General features: G+C 36.6%; 1 long non-coding RNA gene across 1 annotated transcript; it reads right to left on the bottom strand.

The window, feature by feature from the left end:
• Positions 1-327: 327 nt before the first annotated feature.
• LOC126695522 (uncharacterized) lies at positions 328-1,303 on the bottom strand. The gene is made up of 2 exons (XR_007646038.1): positions 687-1,303; positions 328-433 (listed from the first exon to the last, which is right to left on the bottom strand). It is a non-coding gene; the product is annotated as an uncharacterized LOC126695522 (long non-coding RNA).
• Between the last annotated feature and the right edge of the window lie 15,496 nt (positions 1,304-16,799).

Here is a 16,799-nt window from a genome sequence, read left to right as displayed (position 1 = left end):
GTGTATATTACATACATAACGGTATAGGAGCAATGTAGAAAGCCTCTCTTGTTATCACATTTGATCTATATAAAAGGAATATAAAAAACTAATGAGTAGAAGAAAATCTTGGGTTTGAAGAATCCTTGAGCTATGGAAAACAAAGGAAAGAGTTTGTCAATTGAGTTCAAGCAGCATACATCTTGTCATGCTTTCCAAACGTAGATGATCTTACAACATATCTATCCCAAAATAGCATGTTATATAGTTTGCTACAAGAACAATTAAACATGATATATGAAAAAAAAAGTAAGAAAGAAAATAAGACATAGGAGATTTTGAAACAAATTACTCAAACATATAGACATATATTGACCTGGCTTAAGAGAGATCCGTTAGGAGAATAAATCATGAAGTTTTCCTCCTGTGGATGCTTACAGGTCCAATTTCATAACTGAATGTAAGTGCACATAGTGTATTATAGTTAGATTTAATATCAATGACCCGAGGAAAAAAGTAAGTCCAACTTCCACAAAATCCCTGGCTATCAAAATGGCTTAGATAAAATTTTTAGGACAAAAATGTTAATAATAGTGTCATGGCATTGTACAGCGAATGTATTAAAATGGAGGAACTTAAATTTCCAGTCCAGCAATAAGAACATCCAAGGACACACCCAATGATGAATAACTGTAAAGAGTTCTCACCGGAAAAGTGAGCTGCACTAAAGATGACTGAGCTTATGAAGATTGCTCGCTGCCATTTCATTGTGGCTGAAATTGATCTCAACAGAAACCCTCTGTAAACAGTTTCTTCCAAAAGGGGAGTTGTAATACAGTAAACAAGGAAACAAGTTGCTTTTGAAATGTTGCTGCTTAGGAGGATCTCCTTCAATACACGGTTGTTCACAGCCTGCATGCAAATATCATAAGAGAAGTTACTTGAAAGAAAGCTGCATTTCCAAAAATTCAGAGCTCCAAGTCCTGTAAAGCCCCAGCCTCCACTGATTTACGTTATCTCTTTTAATGCAATATTTAGGAACAAATAAATATGGAGGAAATAAAACCCCCTAATTGCCCCTCCCAAAAAATAAAACTAGAAACTCAACAAAACGATGCAAGAGGTGAGAATTTATGAGTTCCTTCTAAAGCAATAAGGTGTTGTATGCATACACCAAAGCCTTGAAGCATATTACCCAAGCAAATGCCCTAAGATGAAGTTCTATGACAAGAAATCAAGAACTCTTTTAGCGCACTCTATAGATTGAAGTATAGATGCCACCAAACTAATCATTCTTTTTCCTTATTCCATAATATATAATGAGGTAACATTTAAAAAACTGTGGATCACAAGAATGATGAACTAGGGCAAAACTTTGTCTTAGGTTACAAATTGCTTGAACAAATTTTGCTCAACACGTGTGCAACTTGTGTACCCTTTTGACGGCCCTTAAAATAATCCTTTTATATGTCTAGGGTTAGAAGAAAAGAAAGTCAAAACACATAATCACGGATTAGAGTCAAAACAGAACTGGAATTCTGTTTTTCATAAAACTCGACAGATACCTGTTTGTCGAAATGCTGTCGAGCAGCTGTCAAGCCACAGGGCTGGAACAGCTTCTTCAGCTCGATGGAGCTCAATGGATAGCTAGCTGTCGAGTTTTAATGAATAGCACTTCTTCAGCTTGAATCTTGGACAGACTTGCATGTCTTCAACACTTGATCTTGAAACACAGATTCTTGAAGTATTAAACACATCTTGGATCTACTCAAATATAAGTAAAGTACGTTTTGTCAAAGGATAAGCCAATTACATAAAATAGTGACATATGTTCCTAACAAGTGAATCACATATGTCCTAACAATCTCCCCCTTTGGCAATCTGTGACAAAACCACAATAAACAAATGAACATATGAGAGAAGTCATAAATCACTCAACTCATATTCACTTGTTAAATACAATAAAATCTATCCTAACACAAACTCTTGAAAAACTTTGCCAAAAGAGAGTTTATGGCAAGAAGACTTTAATAACTTGTATTTCTGAAACACTTTAAACAAAACTCATCAAGGCATCTTTGTGTGAAACAAAAATAATAGATTGCATACATGTAATAAGAAGCATATGCATAAAGAGAGAAAAGAAACAACACATGTAAGGGTAGGTGAAAAAAACATACATCAACATATATGAAAAAGATAAGTACAATGTATGTCAAAAATGGTTACAAGACCCATGTAAAAGAACAAATGTATCTAAAATAGAGAAAAGAAAAAGATACAAGTAATCCTCACTACATCCCTCAAATATTAACACTCCCCTTAACAAAATGTCCTATACTAACTCTCTCCCTAAGAAAGACTACTCTCATATCCAAAACTACTCCCCTTTTTTGTCACTCGTGACAAAGGGTAAGAGTGTCAAGTAGAAATCTCATCAGTAGAGCTAGCATTTCCATCATCATCATCCGAAGCATCATCGTCATCACCATCATCATCATCCTCAACCTCAGAATCAAAAGCCACTAGAGGAGGTGGTGGAGGGAGAAGCCTCAGGAGCATAACCACCCATGGTCGCCTGTCACCGTGCAATACAACCGACATGAACGTTCACCTGATACAACTCTATAGAGAGTTTATCAAGGTGAGCATCCATGCGCTACAGCTGCGCCATGATGTCTCCTAGAGTCACATCGCCCGAAGAAGAGGAGGGAGCGGATGTGGATGGAGCAGAACAAGACGGAGCAGAACGGAAGGGAGGAGTTACTGAATCTGACTGCCGAGATCTAAACTGCGCCTCGCTAAGTTTAACGATAGCGTAGTCTATGGCACACATGACAGAAAAAAGGTTGAAAGAGGGAAAATGACTAGAAAAATGGCATAGAATCCGCGTGATAACCGAAGGAAAAATGAGCTTATCACGAGTAGCCGTATCCCTATACACATCTAAGATAGAAAGAATAAAATGTGAAGGAAAATCTATAATGAGGTACTATAACAAGGAAAGCAAAAATCGAGCACGAGGCTTTGTGATAGAGTTATAGTAAGAGAGTGAGTGCAAAGCAAAAATCATCACCATATTCATGAATCTAAGACCTTTAGCAAAGGGCTTACATGGTGTAAACTGATGATGACCCCAATCAGCGGGACGCTCACAGAAAGCGGAAATCATCTCGTCTTTGGACACAGTCCTCAAACGCTCGCAACGAGGGTAGTCAGGACGCTCTACCCTCGGAACATGAAGCACATCCGCAACAAGCTACAGTGTGACTACAATGCGTGTACCTCTAACGCGAATAGAAAAGAGAGGTACTTAAAAATCGAATCCATGCATGTTGGAGTAAAACTCCTGGATTAGCACGGACGGACAAGTGACCGGGACATCACACAGTGACTTCCATCCCCAACTGTGAATGATAGTGGGAAGGTCAATGTTGGCGAAGTCCGCTAAAATGACTTGGCATTCCAAATGAACATCTCGTCAAGAAAAGTTCTCCGAGAAGTCCTTTCGAGCATCCTCATCACGGAACCGAATATGAGAAGGAGTAGGATCAGAAGAAGACAATGCCCTAGAACGCAAAGGGTTCTAGGACGAAGTTGACTTACGCTTAGGTGCCATAGACACGACTAACATAAACAGAAAGAGAGGAAGAGAAAGAGAGACAATCAGAAAAGTCCCAAAGCAAGTCAAATATAACAAGTATATTGAAAAGAGAGTACATATGCATGGGGAATGCATGAACATGTGATATGCAAAAGAAATTGCATCATGGGCTCAGCCCAATCCAATCCTACCAACACACAACAATTTAACATATATAACACACATCTAAATGCATGAAAATATAGTTATAATGCATGTGTGATGCAATGCATGACTTTTAAGATCATGTAAGCAAAACCTATCCCAAAATTTCAACAATAACTCATCAATTTTAAAAAACCTTAAAATTTTTCAAAAACCCCAAAACCTAGGTTTCAAAACATGAAATACATGTAAATGAAGCTTACCAAGTGAAGGAAAACTTGAAAAAGCTTGAAAAATCACTGGGGAAGAGGTTTGGAGTGAGAGAGATAGTGTTTGGGAGATGAACAGGTGCGGACAGATCGAGAGAGAACGAAGAAATGAGAACTGGATCGCGAAGAACGAATATATAGATCCTCAATAATTCTCGACAGATAAAGGTGTCGAAAGGTGTCAAGCCATCTGTCAAGGAAGGTGTCGAGAAAAACAACGTCGACAGATACAGCTGTCGAGAAGGTGTCGAGAAACAAAGCAAAGACACAAAAAGAGAAGCTTGTTCAATCCACCAACTGTCGAGAAGCTATCGAGGGTCTAGGAACTTTTTCGTTCAATCCACTAGCTGTCGAGGATCTGTCGAGATTGCGATAGGAAAAAACCTTGAGAGCTCGACAAATAGCTAGGTGTCGAGAAGGTATTAAGGAGGTGTCGAGATTGCTTAAAAACCGTTTTTCAAGAAGGGAAAAACACAGATATGAATGCAATCAAGCATGCAACTTAACCAAAGATCAACATTTTAAGCTCTCAAAATCATCTCTCAACAAAAATTTTAAGCACAATGATCCGATAAACACACACACACACATTAAACAAGTCTAACCAATTTTATATTTCAAAAACAAGTTAAGACAGTTTAGTGAGCATACATTAAAACGTGTAAAACCTTGTGATAGCCAAATCACATTGTACCTGCACATGAATCAAAAGTAGCAAAGAATATTGCGTGTTGTGTGTGAAAAATATCGCAAGATTGCATAAGTGTATACATGTTATGACGATTTGAGATATGAGAAAATCATTTTAACTCACACACAATCATAATTGTTTGATGGGGATTATCACCTTCAAGGTACATCCTATAACTCCCATATCTTCTAGAATACACGCTTGCAATCATATTTAAAGCATTTTTTTTTTATCTTTTTGCTTTTCATTTTCTTTGCATATTTTTATTTAAGCAAATCATGCTTGGGCATATAAGAAAGAGAAAAGAAATACCCAATGATGGTAAGCATTTGACATTCCAATTTTACTATGCCGAAGTAAACAAATGTCATTGACACTGCACTTTTGCTATGCCGAAGTATACAGTTGTCATATTATGATTGACGAGTAACAGTGGTGAGATGATTATTTATGCCTTTCTCCTAGGATTTTCTAGTCATTCCCGTCAAAAAGAGTAACACAAGTGTTAAGTACAAGAGATTACTTAATCTTACTTATCACAAACATGAGCCATAAAGGTCACTTGCTTAGTTGTGCATAGAGATGCTCATCTAAGCTACAAGAGATACAAAGTTTAGAAAATTTTGTTTCAATAGCCATCCAAGGTACATAAGTACCAATGTACATAAAACACACACTGTTTTTGTATTTTTCTGATTATTTTCAATTTTTTATTTATTTTTATATTAAAAACAAAATAAACAAAACTGAAAAAAAACAAAAATATGTTAAACAATGCAAAGTATAAAAACTAGACTGACTCAAAACTTGAAAGCAAAACACACAAGTAATGCACCCACAAAAACAAGAAGAGAGAAAGAGAAAAGTGATAGAATCACTTGGAGCCATTTTCCTTTCACACCTGGAAGAACCTTTTCTTTGATTAAACCCTTGAACCGGTGGTGAGGGGGAAGAATTGAAACCATTCAAATTCGAAAGGAACATGAGGGCTTTGATAAGATCTCCAAAGGGAGTAAGAGAGGATTGAAGCTGATTCTGGCTTCCAGATGCTATCATGTCGTTGCTCTGTTGAGTGGCTAGCCACTTATAGCAATTTGGTCGAGTATAACTGGCAACTCCACAATAATTGTCTAAGTTCTCACTAGCTAAATCAGTTTTAACATCATTGTTCTCAATTTCAACATTATTGCTAGGAGGAACAAAAATAGTAGTACTAGTAGAAACAGTATTAGAGGAAGAGAAACCATGTCCTAAACCTGTTCGATCAGAAGCAGATTTCTGAAGATTGAGCATCTTATTAAGCTTTGCACTTGAAGTCCTCTGCAATTGAGCTCTAACTTGAAACAGCTCCACTTCAAGCTTCTTGGACTTCTCAACCAAGAAATTGTTCTCGAACCTTAGTACTCCAATAGTCTAATTAGCCTTATCAAACTTTGTGGAAAGCTCTTCACGATCAAGTTCCACATAACTGAGCTTCTTGGTGGTCAGCCTATAAAGTTTCTCATGTTTCTTAGAAAGCTTGTATAATTTCTCATAGGCTGTATGGATATCATCTTGATCATCCATCTTCTCAAACTTGGACTCCACCAATTCCTCTTCTTCAACCACATCTTCAACAATCCCATCAGTAGGATTAACAGTGGTAGTGAAGGCATTCAAGATTCCTTCATCCTCATTGTTGGAATCATCCTTAGGCTCGGTGTCACTCAAAGTAGCAGCAAGTGCCTTACTCTTCCTAATGCTCTTGAGATATGTAGGACACTCTTGTTTCATGTGACCGAAGCCTTGACACCTAAAGCACTTAGGTCTTGCGGGAACAGTGTACTGACCACCATCCTTTACATCCTTCTTCCCTTTGTCTTGGATCTTAAACTGAGAAGAACTGGATTGCCTACGGTCCTTGTCGTAGCCCTTTCCATTGGCATTCTTCATAAATTTCTTGAACTATCTGGTGATGTAGGACTTCATCTTAGAATCCTCATCATCTGAAGACTCATCTGTCTAACTGCTCTTAGCCTTCAGTGCCATGCTCTTACATTTACCCATCTTGCCAATCCTAGTCAACCCTAGCTCGTAGATCTACAGATTTCCAAACAACTCTGTCAAAGGAATCTTATCAATGTCCTTTAATTCCTCGATTGCTGTAATCTTGGCATAGAATCTCTCAGGTAAAGATCTGAGCACCTTTCTCACAATCTTGGATTCAGGAATGGTTTCCCCAAGATTGAAAGCTGAGTTCACTATGTCCTTGAGCTTGGCATAGAACTCATTGAACGACTCATCCTCCTCCATCTAATCTCTTCAAAACTTGTAGTGAGCCTCTGAAACTTTGAATCCTTAACAGCCTTTGTTCCTTCATAGGTTGTCTGGAGGATGGTCCATGCTTTCTTAGTAGTTTCAGTGGAGGATATCTTCTTGAACTCCTCATTGGTGACCGCATTGAATAAGGCATTCAACGCTCTGCTATTGAAGTTTGCTGCCTTAATCTTGGCATCATCCCAGTCGGCTGGTGCTTCCTTCGGCTTAGTCCAGCCTATCTCAACAATTTGCCACACTTTCTCATCTAAAAACTGCAAGAAAGCTCTTATGCGTACTTTTCAATATGCATAGTTAGTGCCATCAAATAAATGAGGTATGATTAGCGACTGTCCTCTATCCATGACAAACAGTGGCCAATGGATCAACACAGCAAAGATTAAACCCTAATCAGATTGTGCCTGTTCTAATACCACTTGATAGGCCAAAAACAAATTGACCCCTTGTGATAAATTAACCAATTAATTTAACCAAGTGAATTAATTAAGTTAATTAACATGCAAACGCGTGGTAGCATAAACAAATCACTAATAAACTAATTATGTAGCGAAAAATAAATAACACGGTGATTTGTTTACAAATGGGAAAAACCTAACGGCAAAAACTCCACCAGGTGATTTTCAGGTTACCACTCCTGAAATTCCACTATTATCAAAACAAGCGGTTACAAGTAAAAGAATCCCAGTACCTTATACCAACCTACAGTTGAACCCTTACTCCAATACTCAATTGGACTTGTTCTATAGTGACAATTTCCCCTTTTGATGCATGGCTCCCAAGTACGTGACTAACCAATGCGCGGATCCCAGTACGCGACTTCAATCACCAACTAGAAAAGGTTGTTGGTTACAAAGTTCTTCAATTCATCCCAACGATGAAAATCAAGAAGATGCTTGGTCACAAAATCTTATGGTGCACATACATAGCAACTTCTTCACAAGAATGATAAACTAGGGCAAAACTTTGTCTCCGGTTACAAATTGCTTAAACAAACTTTACTCAACACGTGTGCAACTTGTGTACCCTTTGACAGCCTTTAAAATAATCTTTTTATATGTCTAGGGTTAGAAGAAAAGAAAGCCTAAACACATAATCACATATTAGAGTCAAAACAGAACTGAAATTCAGTTTTTCATAAAACTCGACAGATACCTGTCTGTCGAGATGCTGTCGAGCCATGGGGCTAGAACAGCTTCTTAAACTCGATGGATAGCTAGTTGTTGAGTTTTAATGAACAGCACTTCTTCAGCTTGAATCTTAGACAGACTTACATGTTTTCAACACTTGATCTTGAAACACAGTTTCTTGAAGTATTAAACACATCCTAGATCTACCCAAATACAAGTAAAGTGCGTTTTTCAAAAGATAAGGTAATTACATAAAATAGTGACATATGTTCCTAACAAGTGAATCACATATGTCCTAACAAAAAGGTTTTTGATAGAAAATCAAATTCTTAACACTGTGCTTCTAGCTCTCGCAAGAATGTGAAGTGGTGTATCACCTTTTGAGTTTTTCTGGGAAAGAAGCCAGGGTGCGTGGTCAGCTATGAGCCGCACCATTTTTCTATTATTCACTATGCTAGCAGCCGCTATATGCAGCAAAGTGTTCCCGGAGGGGCTTACTTGTTTAAAAATGGCATGTAAAGGTAGTTCCTTGTCCTTTGAAATCCGTTCAAGGGCATCAATGAAACCATCGACATTGCCTTTTGTTGCAGCTCTGTACAAATCAAGATCCATGAATCTATCTGTACTATTCTGCTCTTCCGAGGTTGACTGCAACGAACTTGTCGCCTGATTAATATTGGGATCATTTGTATGATCAGGTAAAGGACTATTTGGGTTGAATGTTGCCCTTAATTGCTTCATCCTGAGTATTCTCTCCTTTCTTATATTCCTTCTGTTTTGTCTCGCTACATCTATCTTAACATCTTCTGACACAAAACTGGTTTGAATGTGAGACACCCCAAACTCCTCGTCGCTGGAAGACATGATGAGAATAGCAAACACAGAAATGATTTTTTTTTTATAAGAAAAAAAAACAAACAAAAAAATTATCAGTTCAAAAATACCAGCCCAAAAGGAAAAGAAATTTTTAGAGCTGGAGACTTGAATAGGGAATTAAATTTTTCCTACCAATATATAATAATGAATAAAGAGAATTGATAGTAACACTACTACTTAATTAAGAGGCCTACTTTTTTGACCAATATATAAGACTTAATTAAGAGGCCTACTTTTTTGGCCAATTCCGCTGTGAGTGCTTGCAGAATTTTGCCAAATCCTGCCAATTTTAAGTCTTCAGTTCCAAATTCAACACTCAATTGCATTTCTTTCTTACATCCTGCGTAACGTCACTTACATGAAACCTAGCCAATTCCAGTCACGAACGAATGTTACCAGACCTGGCGACGGGTTGGGTTCAAGTTCGGATCCAACACAAGTAAACTATGGGTCATCATATCTCATTTGTCTGGATCAAAATTACTCAAATTTCAAGCAATTTCCACTGTTAACTTTGCCAAATATTATTTTATCTTCCAAGTTTAAAATTAGTTATTTTAATCCACTAACCTTACTTCAAAATCATTTTATTCCTTTAAATTTAAAAATTGTCATTTCCATCCGTAAAAGTTTAACTAAAACAAAATTAGCAAACTAAGTCATTAAAGAACTAAAATGACTTTTTTGGCATAGTTACTGAACTAAAACAATCAACTTCAAAGTTCAAACTTAATCTATCTATCTATCTATCTATATATAAATATATATATATATATATATATATATATATATATATATATATATAACCGAAACCTTTGAAACTCTTACAATTTTCCACATCAGCACAATATTTAAAATAAAAAATAAAACAAAAAAATAAAACGAAAACCAAAAAAAAAAAAAAAGTCATAAACCCAACACTCAAAAAAATAAAGTTATATAACCAACTTCAAATTTAAATTAAGGACCTCTTTTTCAAAAATAAATAAATAAATAAAGAACTAAAATGATTTTTTACAAAATTAATAAGTGTGATTTATATTTTTTTTTCTTTTTTTTCCTTCTGTCCTTAATTTCTTCTTTGCATTTTATTCCTTTGCCCTTCAAGTTTCAAAAATGTTAGGTTCTAAATATTTAGATATAAATGTTTAGGTTCTAAATACTTTATGTTTTGGCAAACTGAGAACATAAACTTGTCTAGGAATAGAATTTAGGGTCTATGAAGTGTTTTAGATATTGCTCAAAGTGCTACAAGTCAAGATTTAAGAACGTACAAGTTGCAAAAAGAAGAATTGAAAAGCTGACTAGCTCAATCGATCGAAAAAAAGCTTAATCGATCGAGACATAGATCTGCAGAATTTTCATTCAGCCCAACAACCTGCAAGATGTTTAGGGTTTTAGTCCAAACCTACTAGGTATATAAGGAAAACCCTAAAGCACGTTTTTCAAGTCTTGGAGAGCTACTCTTTTAAGATCTATGAGGTTGTTGTACCTTCTATTCTTTCAAGCACTGACTAGAGATCACACTCATATTGCTAGAACTGGTGGAGTAAAGTTGTAGTCAAGCTTCAGCTATCAAGCATACCGAAGATTAAAGACATAAATTGGAGGTTCATGTTGGAGTAGATCCACATCAAAGAAGTTTGAGAGGTTCAGAGCTCAGTTTGGTAACTATAGTTAGATTTACTATGAATTGATATTTTGTTACTGTAAATCTCAATTTGATATAGTAGATTGTTCTCTTAGGATTGTTCCCCCTAGGTTTTTACCTTGAAACTGGTTTATTTCATTAGTTTTCCTAGGTTATCATATCTTATGTTATTTAGTTTTCTGCTGTGCATGATATGTGTAATGAATGTTTAACCTAGATCTACATAGTGTGCATTTGGCTCCAAATTAAAAAGCTAGCTTATTTTACTATTCAGCTTATTTTTGCTATTATTTATGGGTCTTACTGCACTTTTTGATACTACTATTCATGAGTTCCACTATACTATTTCAGCTAACTTTTACCTTTAACTATAGTACTTTCAGCAAAAAGTTTTCAATTTTAGCAAAATAAGCGGATCCCAAATAGACCCATAATTAACCTAAGTAACAACTTGGCTATTAAATTAGGTTAAACAAACTATGTTTTCAAGGGTCTAAAAACTAACAAAGAAAATTCGTATTTTGAATATTTTGAAATCTTTGGTTGTCGAAAAGCCTAAGTTGGAAGGGGAGAAATTAGAGAGAAGACTCGAGAAGGGCTAGTCAAAAGCTGTAGCGTAGCTAAGGAAAGCAAATAGAGTAAAATGATACCATTCCACTTACAATTCTATCCTGTTTATCCTACACCACCTAAATTGAGCCAAGAGCTTAGTAAAAACCCAACTTAATGTCCATCTCCAATTTGACATTTCTATTAGGAAGCTTTTAATGAGTGATTGAATCTTTTATCAAATAAGTTTTTTTTTTTTTTTTTTTTTGAAAGAGTTCTTGATGGTTTGTAGCTAGAGATCACAGCTATTTATATTTGAAATGAATAATTTTATAACAAATTTAAATTACATTTAATGATGATAATGTACTAGGCTACTAGGTACAAATTGGGGAAACAAATACCACTAAAAGTCAACTTACGACTAAATGGTTGTGCTTAGGTAATTGATTAGCTAATTATCATTATGATGACGAATTTAATACCTTCACTTTTCATGATCCATTAATTTAAAATTTTTTTAGAACACTATGTTAGGATGATAAGCATATAGAGAAGCACTACATCCACAACATCTTCACAACAAATCTTAAGTGAAAAGTTGTTATTGGTTTTAATTTGAACCAACCATTGAAATTAATTTTTTGCCTATTAATAACAAACTAATAACAACTTGCCACTTAAGATTTATTGTGAAAATGTTGTTGACTTAACATTTTTCTAAGTATATAACATCAGATACACCAAATATACACCTAAAAATGAATTTTTTTAGAAGGCTTAAAAAATGAAATTTACACATCATATATCACTGCTTCACATTATTATTTCTCCCTAAAAAAATAAAGATAATAAAATGCTAAACTAGTAGTACTAATGAATAGACACCTTCACAAAATTATTTTTTAAAGGGTATAATTCATATTCTTTTTGCATTTCTATGTATTACTTGTCTAATTGCACACAATAAGTATTTTTCATTAAATTTTGGTAAATTAGGGAAACTAATCCCTTTAAATTTAGTCATACGTGTAAGGAAATCAAATTGGCTTTGATTGGTGGGTTAATTGCATGTTTCCTAATTCAAGTTTAATGCACTAAAATATGATATTTTGACTCAAATAAGTTGGGTCATTGATGCCATGAGATTCCTTTTTAAGGTTTAATTCAAATTTGAATTAGAAATAAAATATGGAAAGTATAAAGATGTTTGAGTCTTAAATGAGGAGATTTGGTCAAGGTTTTAAATTGAAAATACTACATTTAATAGGAAATTTTTTTTTTTTTTAAAACCAAAAAAGAAGAAGAAGAAGAAGAATCCGGTGGGTCAAGTTAAACTCGAACCCAACCTGAAACCCAAAAAACACCCAAGTGCAAGGCTTGAACTCGACCCGAAAGTAGACCAAACCCGCCCAAAGCACTTCAGTTTAGGTCAGATCCGGCAGGTTTTCAGGTTGGGAGGGTTACATGTTCAACCTTACAACCTCCTACCTAGAAGAAAGACTTAGCTAGTTTCCTATAGTGCTCGTGCATGCTAATGCTATTGACAAAGTCTACAAGTCTTTGGCAACAAATCTGAAACACAATTGCATTCTTTCTTTCTTTTTTTATTTTATGCAAAGATTGAACTGATTTCATTCAATAAGTGAAATTGAAGTACAACAGAGGAGAAAAAAGGGCAAAGGAAGGTTTTTGCTATCTATAATCCGCTTGAACAATATTATGCACAAAGGGAGGAGAGACCCCATTCCAAAGTCCAAACCTCTGTGAGTTCACGGTACCCCTTCTTGCGAATTGGGCTAGTTCATGGGTAGCTCTATCGTAGTCCATTTTCAAATGCTTGACTTTTTGGCTTGTGAAGGATCTAAGCATGTTAAGAATACCTTGTTGTAGGTGGTTGAGACTACCCTCTGCAAAATTTTCACTGATACTTATGACAATCGATAAAGCATCAGACTCTATGATGATCTGTGTTATCTTCATGTGTCAGGCAATTAAAATTTCAGCTTCTATAGCTAAAGCTTCAACTTCCATTACATAAAATTGGCCATGGAGGTATTTACAACAGGTTGCAATGATAGTGTCAATATCGTATTTTGTCTAACTCTGATTAACGCGTTAAAACAATGATTCAAATATCAAAAAAGAGTGAAAGTCATAATTTCAAAAGCCAAAAGTTGGAACATTGTGAAAAAAATCCTATTTACCCTAATTAGATGATGGAACAAAAAACTAAAATCAAATTTGCCATTTCTAGCAAAATTTGACCTTATGCTGACCAAAACTCTAACCAGGAATGGTCAAAACGTTGAATTTTTTATCCGATCGAACAACCAAGCTAAAGTTTGGACCATCATGAAGATCATGAAATTCTCTTCAAAACGATAGTTCACAAGCCAAAATCCAAGATAAAACAAATGAAATATCAAGAAAATACCAAATTCTTAATTAAATGTATTATTATTCTCAGGTCAAAAAGAGCTGTTTTTTTTTTTTTTTTTTTTTTTTTTTTTTTGCATTTTTGCATTTTTGTGCAAAAACCTGTATTGATTCAACCACAGTTGGAACGATTTGCCTGAACAAGTTGAATTATGATATGTCATCTACTTTCCATAAAAAGGGCTCAGCGATATCTACCACAAATTGGGAGAATGAAAATTTTCAAAAACAGTACTACTAAATTTCCTATACTACATCATCTCACTTCCAGACGCGGTCTCTCAATGACCGTAACTCCAAATCCAGCAAGGACAAAACCTAGGAAACTAGACATTCAGAACTTTCCAGGGACACCAAGTTTGAAGAAATTTGAGCTCAAGAAGGCCACCAAATAATAGCACAAAAAATTAGACTAGAAAGGGGGAAAAAAGACGAAAAAGAAAAGTTTGGGCATCAAGGCAAAATTTGGTGAGGTGTACACCTCACCCAGCCACATATTGCCATGCGGTTGGGTAAGGGGTGTTGCAACACCCCATCCCAAATTTTCCCCACCTATAAATATACCCCCACCCCCCTCTTGAAAACACAAAAAATATGCATAAAATTCTCTCTTCTATCTCTCTCTCTCTTAGAAATCTCTCTAACCTTAGTTTCCTTCTTTTTCCCTAAGGGAACCCATCTCTAAACAAAAACTCCATTCCCTTTTTTCACCATTTCCATTCCTCTAAAATTCTTAGGTAAGCTTGGTAAGTTATGTAACAAAAATGCGTTAGCTTTATTTAAAGTTATACCCATTTTTTCCTTCTTTCCTTGTAAATACATCATTATATATATGAAATGCTCTTCATTTTTATATTTTTCATCTATTCTCTTGTTCTTTACATTTTGTTCTATATCTCTCTATTTATTGTTTCGATCTTTATTTAAAACTTTCCCTATATTTGTAAAAACTTGTTTTCTACCATTTTTCTTTTGTTGTCTTCTCCCTTGAGAAAACAACTCAACACCTAAGATAAATCTTCATCTTCCTAACTAGAAAGTATGCGGAGGATTTTTCCTCGTGCACAACCAAGCTTCGAGGGAATATGGTGATTTACCACATATAGGTTTCTCTTAAATGGGCTCTCAACCTTGTTCCTAAGCACAATATGAGAATGTTTCCTAAAAAATGGTAGAAGTCTCTAAGACTCCCATCCCTCAACATGGAAAAGAACTCATAAACTTGGATGTGACAAGATTAGAGCTTATTTAGAAGAAATTTCTTAAAAATAATTTCTAATTAACCTGATAAGGGTAACTCTGAAAGATTGATAAACTCATTGACATGAAGCAAAGCTAACGGTCTTGACGAACCCAACAACCTTGCTTGAGCCTTTATAAACGACGACACCATAAAGCCTACAGTTCCAACACGAGGCTGATGGGTGCGACACTTGAATAAGACGACCAGAATGCATAGACAGGATAAGAAGTTGACAGAAGGAAGCTGAAGGGGATAAATAAACCTTTGACAAGTCTGACATAGCCTTACTTGGCCCCCACACATGACTATATAAGGAAACATCTTATGCTCCACGACTAACCCTAATCGAGGGAATTCCTACAAGGAAAGGATCCCACAAGATATGTGTAGTAATGAAAAACTTCCCTACAAGGAAAAGCCCTTTATGCCAAGGAATGAATGTTAACCCTACCTACTATAAAAACCCCAAAACCCTCACAATCCAAGGTGTGCATAATTTCCCCAGCTCTGGCACTCTAGAGTTGTGAAGAAAGTTCTCTAACTTAACCTTCGGAGGGTCTTTGGCCGATACCACACCGGTACTCTCTTAAAGTCTTCTTTTTCTATGTTGTGCAAGTGTTGTCTTGAGCATATAAGGACTATGCAACTTATTGACGATTTTCAGCATCATCAGTTGGCGCCGTCTGTGGGAAACGCTGACTTGTAAGCCATACAATCGCTTCCCAAACAAAGAGTTGCATAGTGCTTACTCGCTCGATGGTGACCACCAACAATGTTCAAGGAGATGAACCACGCACCACCACCTTCGAGAGATAGGTTCAAACTCTCGCCGCTGTCGTAGAATGCCTCACCAAGCAAAACCATGATCTAGAGGAGCAGCTGCGCCAAAAGAACGCGGGGCTTAACACTAAAGAGAAGGACTAAGAAGGCACCAGCGCTAAGAGAAGGGACCAAGAGGGGCCGAAAGGTAGCAACGCTCTAAGCAGACCAGAGCGACAGGACACAAGCCTTCCATCCGCCGTAGATATGGCTCCACCTCAAATGGTCGCGGAGATGCAGATGATGAAGGAACAGATGGACTTCATAATGAACGCCCTTAGAGGACGGGTGTCTAATGACCTCGATGACTTGGTCCATCGAATTGATTCACCATTCACTGCATTCGTCACTTCGTTCCCCCTTTCGTCAAAGTTCCGTATGCCGCAGGTAGAGACCTACGATGGATCTAAGGACCCCCTAGATCACTTGGAGTCTTTCAAGACCCTGATGAACCTGCAAGGAGTGGCAGACGAGATCATGTGCAGGGCTTTCCCCACTACGCTAAAGGACCCTGCACGGGTTTGCTTCAGCAGGTTGACGCCCAACTCCATTAGTACCTTTAAGGAGTTAAGCGCCCAATTTGCCTCACACTTTATCGGGGGACACAAGTATAAGAAGTACACTACATGCCTGATGAGCATTAAGCAATGAAAGGATGAGACGCTGAGGTCCTACATAACCCACTTTAACAAAAAAGGCCTTCTCAATCGGTGAAGCTGACAACAAGATACTCGTGGCCGCATTCACGAATGGGCTACGGAAGGGTAAGTTTCTATTTTTTTTTATATAAGAACAACCCAAAAACCATGTCAGATGTGAATTACAAGGCTATTAAGTACATGAACACTGAATACGCGCTGTTAGCCCGAGAAGAGAAGCCCAAGAAGAGGGAAAGACAAGAGGACATACGATAGGATAGGGGGCAGAAGATGGCTAGGACCAAAGAACGGAGGGAGGACAGGCGCTCTAAGCCCCCTACAGGGAGATTCACGAGCTTCACCCCACTGACTGCCCCGATTGACCAAGTCTTGATGCAAATTAAGGACGAATGAGTCTTGACATTTCTCGGCAAGCTGAAAGGAGACCCCAATA

Source organism: Quercus robur, chromosome 8 (genome assembly GCF_932294415.1).
Source record: "Quercus robur chromosome 8, dhQueRobu3.1, whole genome shotgun sequence".
NCBI lineage: Eukaryota > Viridiplantae > Streptophyta > Magnoliopsida > Fagales > Fagaceae > Quercus > Quercus robur.
Note: the sequence above shows the minus strand (reverse complement) of the source record. Positions and strands in the feature narration are given on the sequence as shown.